Source organism: Amborella trichopoda, chromosome 9, assembly GCF_054954075.1.
Source record: "Amborella trichopoda isolate Santa Cruz 75 chromosome 9, AtrichopodaSantaCruz75HAP2 v2.0, whole genome shotgun sequence".
Lineage (NCBI taxonomy): Eukaryota > Viridiplantae > Streptophyta > Magnoliopsida > Amborellales > Amborellaceae > Amborella > Amborella trichopoda.
The window spans coordinates 38780079-38788774 of NC_142344.1; positions in this window are offsets into that span (position 1 = coordinate 38780079).

The window sequence follows — 8696 nt, forward strand, 5'->3', positions numbered from 1 at the left end:
ACCCAATAGTTTTTAAATCATCGATCGAAACGATTATGAGATGGCATGGTTTGTTCCCTCTAAAACCTATATATATATATATATATATATATATATATATATATATATATATATATATATATATATATATATATATATATATATAGAAAAGAGAGAGAGGGTGCGGTTTGTGTAGAACCTAGGCTCTAAACAATCAAATTAGAACCTACCTTCAAATAGTGTCGAGAAATGTGGTTTCAAATACTGGATATATTTGTGATAGACTTAAAATATATTTTTATATTTATTTATAAAGTTTAAAGCTTCAAAAATAGTGTAGATTGACAGATCTATGAACACTTGAAAATATTGAAAATTGACGTTCCAAAAGTGCGTTACAAAATACACTATTCCCAAAACTTGAAATCCATTTTTTTCTCATATCCATGCAAGATGATCAATTTGAAGATATTTGGACAAACAACCTCTTCTAGTGAAAGTTTTGAGGTAAGGTCAAATTTGATTGTTTAGAGTCTCGGCTCTATATAAACTTTTTTAGAGTCCCGGCTCTATATAAACTTTTCTCATATATATATATATATATATAAAGCATTAGGATGGTCACTACAGATTGATGTTTCTATTTGGTTTTGTATTGATTGAATTTTTTGTTGTATTAAAGGTGTTTGTATTTGCTCTTCAATTACTTTGTATTTGACTTCCTGTTTAAGTGTGCAAAGAAATTTTTCTTTATCTTGTAATTGGCTTTTGACATTATTTAATTCTTTCAATTTAGGTTTTTGTATGAAGTTGAAATGTATTGGAATATTTTGAATTGTTGATGAAATTCCTTTTTCATCAATGGTTATAGGATAAAGTAATGTTAGGAATGGAACTCCTAAGATTACGGATTGGCTTAATCCCTTAACCATGATAAATGGTGTATCAATACATTGGTGATTATTACATACAGAAGCATTAGATAATTTATATTTGATAAATAATCTACTGCCATCTGCTGTATTTAATATCGGAGTAGTTTTATCAAAGTATTTTGAAGGTACAAGTCCTTCATTTATACAATTGAGATCAGCTCCTGAATCTATAAGGGCTGATGTTTCAAAACTATAGTTTTTTGCAACAATGATTTTGACTTGGACAAACCATTTTTGTATAACTATTTTATTTATCAAATTAACTGAAGAATTTGGTATTATTTCTTCTTTTGAGGATTCAATAGTTTCTATTGGGTCTATTGGGTTATCAGTAATCAAATCGTTAAATTCTATTTCGTCTGTCTCAGAATCCTGTTGAGACATTTGTTGTAATTCTAATATTTGAATTCTTCCTTTTAATTGTACTATTTCAGTTTTTATTTCTTTAATCTATTTTTTGAGATCAGAGATTGTAGGTTCTTTTTGAGAAGTGTGTTGATCACTTACTCTTTTGATAATAGCAGAGAAATTATATTCATCTGGATTTTTGATAATAGGTGATTTGGATTTATTTTTGGTAATATTAATAAATTGAGTAATGATAGCTCTTTTTTCATTAGGATCAGTTATTTTATCTATAATGTCCAGAATAAAATTATCTTCCTGAGTGAGTGTATGAACATTATGTTGAGGTAACGGACAACTACAGTCCTCTGATGATTCTGTATTGGTTTCAGTGGAAGAACTATCTGTTTCTATAAAATCAAGATTATTACTGTCTAGATCTTCTATATAAGATTCACTAGAAGTAGAGGAGGAAGAATCATAAGATATTATAGTTTTTAATTTTGATTTGGTTATCTCATCTAAATTTAATGACTCTATTTTTTTCTTTAATTTACATTGGTGTTTATAATGTCCTATTTTACCACACTTATAACATACCGGTAATTTGTGCATTTTCTTTGTATTTGGGGAAAATTTATTTATTAATTTTCTTTTTGACTTTTTATAATATTCTTTGTCCTTATTTTTCTTCTTGGTTTTATATTTTTCTTTTTTGTATTTTTTCTTTTTCTTTTTTATATAATCAGGCATATTTTTTCTATCTAAGTAATAGCCAAATTGCTCACAGAAATCTTCAAGTTCTTTTTTCTTTGTGAGCTTTTGTTTATCTATTTGTCTTTTTAATTTCATATCAGTGCATAGGGCTAAGCCTTCTGCACATATTTCTGCGGAGAGTTCTCCGAGTATATATGATGAATATACTATTATTCCATTATGTTTCTTGCGAAGTCTTTCTTTGACTTTTTCTGCAAATAGATAAGGAAGACCAGCTATGAATTTTTCCTTCCAATGGTCTAGCTGGCAATCTTCTCGTATTAGAAGCCTTGAGAAAAATACATCTTTATACCATTTATAATGGGACAAAGTAGGACAGCGTAAATTAGAAAGCAGATCCTCTGATCTTGCTGCTAGTAATGAGGTACTGCCTACAAAATGTAAAGTGATTGTATATATCAGGGTATTGACAGCATCACTTTCTGTATATATAACCTCTTGATTCTGTTCATTTCTTCCAGTCCATTGTCTAGTATTGTTTAAAATTCTTTGTTTGGTATCATCATCCACATAAAAATCCCACCATCCCCTTAACCATCCTGTAAATCCATTTACTATTGCTTTGGCAACTTCTTGATCATGGTTTCCTGCCATTTTATTTGCAGAGGCATACATGGTCATATGTCTCATGACATCTAATATTTTTAATTCTGATAGACCATCTATTTGCCAATTGACTATTGATCTTCCAGAATAAGATACTGCCTGTTATATTGAATCTTCTTCCATTTGAATATCAACAGGAGTAGGTCTCTTATGATATGGTAAGGCTGTTATGGGTTTCCAATATTTTCCATAAGCTATTTTATTGATGCTATCCATTAGAGGTGTAGTATCCATAAATGCTTTTTCTTGATTTTGGATTGTATCCTCTATTATGGGTTCTTCTTCTGTAAGCATCATTGTTTCATGTTCAGGTAGGATGGCTTTGCCTTTGTCAGATGACTCAGGTATTTGGGAAGTAATGGTTGGTGCAGGAATATTGATTTGAGATGAAGGTACTCCTTTTAAATCTAGTTGAGATAGTTTTGATATTAATTGATCCATAAGGGATTTATTATTTTCTCCAATGTGGAATTTATTTTTATTTAACTCAGGAGGTGGTTTGAATAATACTGATTTAGGAATGGGAGATATCGTAGGTATTTCTTTGGATACTATCCTCTCTATCCTTTCAGTTTGCTTTCCAAGAGATTGTAAATATAGGTTTGTATAATTATTCTGTTCTACAATATGAGGTATATATTCTTGTTTTTTATTTATTTCTTTGGGTATGGCTTTGTATGGTGTAGCCACTATATCATAGAAGGATGAGGAGTGTATAGGCTCATTCTTTTTTGGGATACCTGCTTTAAGTATAATACTTTTTTCAGGTGGATGTGTACTAGCTGTTGTAGTACCATCAGTACTTATATATGTCTTTTCTTCTATTGTTTGAATTTTATTGAATGGGGGAATAGTAATGTTTTTCTCTAAACACATATCCCTTAGCCACTGAAAAAATCCTATATTTAATCTTTCTTTGTGAAGAAATTTATTATATTTTTTATGTAGTAAGTCTAATAGTCTAGGTGGTTGGAATCTTTTTAAATACCATTCTCGGATATTTTTATTTTCTTCTGATAAATAATCTTTTTTAATAAAAGCTTTATTTATTTTTCTTTGTTTCCTTTCTAGCTTGGCGGCTAGATAGGCTGCTATATATTCTTCTGAATATTGAATATCATCATTATTTTCCTCAAGTTGTAATGTACAAACTTGGAAGTCTTGTAATTCGTCTATACTGGGTTCAGTATTAGACGTTGTCGGATGAGGTGTTGATGTATATGTTGGAATTATAATATGATCTCTAGTTCTATGTGTTCCTTGAAATTGTATGTTTGAATTGGATGAAGATATTTGATTATTGGATGGAAAAGGATGACTAGGAGGAGGTAATATGATAACATTTGGGTTGTGAGAAATTGATTTCCTTATATTCTGTTTACTATTTCTCTTCCTATTAATGTCAATATCATCTTGTATATGTAAATTTGTATTTTGAAAATTTTGAAATTGTATTTCTATATTTCCATCTGTATGTTCTATTATATGGTTAGGAATATGATGTTGAGGAATTTCTTGTGGTTGATTGGCATTCTGTAATGCCCATGATTAGGGTAGAATTATATCTGACCATTTTATGGTTTTTGGAACTATCATATTAGATTTTTCTATATTTGTTTGGAACAAAATTGTTTTATCTTTTTGATCAAGTTTTAAGGTATTGGGACTTAATGTATTCATGACCTTATAGTATATTCTATAGACTATAGCAAGATTTTGTGAACCATGGACCATGTTAAATCCATGTGTTTTAAGATTTATTGTTAATATGTCTAGGATATTTGGGTCGGTTAAAGAAACAGAAAAATTAGGAAAACAGTTAAAATAAATTGGTCCGCTACAGAGGCTGGATTCAACCATGCCTAGTAGAGAGTCGGTGAATATATTGTGTCTTGTATCTCTTAGGCATACAAGCACAGAAGTGTTTAACCCTAATCGGGTCAAAGGTTTTACGGCTATTTGAATGAGGCCAATGTGTAAATATTTATAATTATTTTCTTTATATTTTTCTATTACTTTTTTCGAGAGTAGGTGAAAGTCTTTTTAGTTTTGCGTTACTGAGAGACTTTCCTCTACAGTTTTGATGGCATAACCCATCTTTAGTTTAAACGCTCCTTTATTATAAACATCATGAATTGGTACCTTAGGAATATTCCAATTTTGGATATTTTCCTCAATGTCATTTATAATAATTTGTTCTTTATTCTTAATTCTAAGTTTTGAAGATGAAGGTACAGTTTTACCAGTAAGATTTTTTATGAGATTTGTCATCCGTAGGTTGCGGATAATGACAATCTGGACATTCAGTGGCCTTAGCTTTTTTCCCTAAGCGGCTCTCCTGGCCTTGGCGGTACTTTTCGCGTCGGCGTTCACTTGTCTCTTGTCTTAACTCTCAGACCAACTTTCTTGGAGGTCAATCTCACTTAATTTCTTATGGTAGAATGTATCTTTATCTTAACTTATGAAGTAGAAAGAACAGTTTTACAAATTCTACAGCTGTAACTGTTTGCACAGTTCCTCTGTGGAATAGTTCTACTGTTGTATTTTGTTTGACAGTGTTTCACTGTATGGCTCTGATACCACTTTGCGCCAGGATCTACAGCACTGTCATTTGTTTTGTTTTGATGAAGTTTTATTTATTGGGTTTTATGTTTCAGGTGTTCACGTTTATTTGAAAGCTATTTTCAGGAATTATAACAGGTATGTGAACAGCAAGCTGTTGTAAGTTATTAATGATTGAAGAATTCTATAATAATTTAAACAGAATAATATGATTCCTATGAATGGAACTATTGAGATATCAAGTACTATCCACTGGGCGTAACTAGTGTTACCTATCTTAATATTGAACAAAATTTTAAACTGCATAACAGGCAGGCATAGAATTCTTACAGAAAATCACACTAGCATTTTATTAATATTCACATGTGCTTACAAGATGAAAACGGGGAGATATTACAGAGGAAAGAAAGAAAGATATTACATGAAGACAGTAAATAAAACAGAGATTTTAGAGAGGTATAAACAGAGAGATAAAGAACTTACTGAGCACACAAACAGTAACTGGAAAATAGTTTCCAGTGCTGAGGGCAATATGAAGGCAAATCTGTGAGATTACAATCACACATACGTATAGAGTGAGGTAAGAAAGAACCTGGTTCAGCTATGAGGGCGAAGATAGCTTCTGATAGGAATTGTGTATGAACTGTTGCAGAGGTTTGCACAGGTGTATTTTGGCTGTGAGAAAGGTTCAGAGTTTCTTGAGGTTTGCAAGGTTCAGATAACAGGGTTTCGGTAAGTTGCAGAGGTAGACTGCAGAGATCTGACTGGGTTTCTGAGGTTTGCAAGGTTCAGGTAACAGGGTTTCTGAGGTTCAAGGTTCAGAGGTAAGTTGTAGAGGTAGACTGCAGAGATCTGACTGGGTTTTTGAGGTTTCAAGGAGACTCAGCGGTTTCAGGGAGACTCAGCGGTTTCAGGGAGACTCAACGATTTCAGGGAGACTCAGCGGTTTCAAGGAGACTCAGAGGTTTCAGGGAGACTCAGAGGTTTCAGGGAGACTCAGAGGCTTCAAGGCTTTAGGATAGGAGAAGAGGAGAGAAGTTAGGCCCTGCTTCAGACGAGGGAGGAGCCTTCCTTTTATAAGGATTGAGGCTTTTGAAAGGAATCTTAATATGGGCCAGCTGGCAAGCATTAGCAGAAGAGAACAGAAGAGAGAGATGCCTTAGTTGACAGATGGGGACAAGAAAGAGAGAGCGTCGGCACATCCTGACAAAGGAGAGGGGTCAGGCTGTCGGCAGATGCGACAAAGGAGAGTGTCGGTAGAATACGACAAAAGAGAGAGAGGTGCTAGTGGACAAAGCTTACGAGCATAGGGGGATGCTCTTTGTACAAAAAAATAAAAAAGTAAAGCATCTATGCACAGTGGCTCTTTTGGCCTTATTACAATTTGAGTACAGTGTTTGCTGTCTGTGGTGGGACCCTTGTTTGTCCCATATGATGTCGTGCTATTGTCGTTATTACTTCTGGATGGTGATGTCATGGATGATCAATTCATGGTCTCTGGCTGAATTCGTCTGGATCATCTTCTTCTGGATCCGTTTCGTCTGGATCTGTTTCTTCTGAATCCTTCTGACTGAGTTGGAGGTACCTATTGGTGTGTAGTGGAGAGGACTGAACTGTTTCTTCGGAAGATGTGGGTTTTCTTCCTGCTTCAGCAAAGATCTCTTTCATTTGTTTTTCCAGTTCTTCCTTGGAAGCATGTGGGTTGGTTTGAAGCATATTTCGCAGGTAGGTAGGAAAATCAAAAGAAGTGTTTGGAGTATTTGGGTTTTCCTGGTATATAGGTGCTTTGGGTGGTATTCTTTTTGGAGTGGCTTTGGTGAGATCCATTTGAAAGATATCCCACCATTTTACAGAAATGGTTTTTCCCAAGCGTGGGATGTATGTATAATCATTGGAAGTATTGGGTGATATGGTATAATCCCATTTCATAATCCAAGGGATTTGGTATAAGGCCATAAAGTAAAGGTGAGTGTCAACTGAATTATTGATATTATTGTATTGTATAAATTGCTCCTGCAACTCCTTAAAAGCAGAAGGTAAAATCATAGCAGTTGATCCCCACACGAAATACCAGTTTTGAAACCAAGTGGGGAACCTTTCAAAAATTGGTAGCCGGAATTATAAATACCAGCTATGAGTATTGTTAGGGTTTTGATAATAGAAAAATTTATGCCAAGCTTCTATGTACTCAGCATATTTGAAATACTTATAAAAAAATTCAGGATTTTGTAATTTTTTGCCTTGTGCGGGATTAGAACCCCACTCAGTATAAGGAAGCAATTTCTTTATCTGTACTTTTGAATAGGCTATGATTCGGGTATTTTGTTGAAAGTAGTGGACAACAGAGATGGACCCTGTTTCCATTAGAATGGCTTCATAATACTCTCTGGTCTTAACCCCATTGATATGATTAAGATGATTTAATAGGTATAATGGTGCAAGCTTGCTTGGGTCCATGTGAACCTGATGTTCATCAATGGTAATGTCCATTAAAAAGGCCCTTTCAATGTATTCGGATCTTGGAGTATTGGTAGGAAGAGTGGATTTGGATTGGGCTGGTGAAAATGTAGGAATTGAAGTTCGGGCTTCTGGGTATGTAATTTGATGAACTGGGGATTGAGATGGTGAGCGAATATTCAGGGGTGAAGGTTCCCCTTCATATGGAACTAAAGAGTGCATGGGTTGTTTTCCCCGGCGAGTATTGCCTCGGGAGCCCATATTTAAGGATGAAAGATCTTTATAAGATAGGTTATCTTGGAATAATTGGAGTGCAAGTGAAAGTGGTGATTCATCGTTGGCGTCAGTGTTGCCCCCCTTGCAAAAATTCACGGGTCAGAAAATCGGGTAAAGAATTAGAAGACCCGGGAAGATGTTCAAGAGAAAAGTCGAAGGCAGAGAGAATAGCCTGCCAGCGGGCAAATATTTGTTTAGAAACCAAATTTTAGACATCTTTTTGCAGAATATCTTTAGCGGCTTTGCAATCCGTACGGATAAGAAAATGTTGATTTAAAACATCACTTTGAAATTTTGTAACACAATGGACTATGGCTAGTAATTCTTTTTTAACCATAGAGTAATTTAATTGCGTGGAATTCCAAGCCTTGGATGTGTAACGTAATAATTGTTCTTTTGAATCAATTTGTTGTTTTAATATTCCACCAAGTCCTTTATCCGATGCATCACATTCAATGATTTTGAAAGCAGTGGGATGAGGAAGAGAAAGGCATTCAAGGGTTTTGACCTTACTCTTTATTACCTTTATTGCTTGAGTATGGGTGTCAGACCAAGGAGGAGGATTCTTCTTGAGTCTATCATATAATGGTTTAGAATCCAAAGCAAGGTTAGGATAGAAATCACTTACATAATTGAGGCATCCTAAAAACCTTTGTAGTTCAGTTTTATCAAGAATCTTATCAGGAAATTTATCAGCAAAAGCTATGGATCTATCTATTGGGATAATAGTACCATGGTGTATCATATGTCCTAAAAACC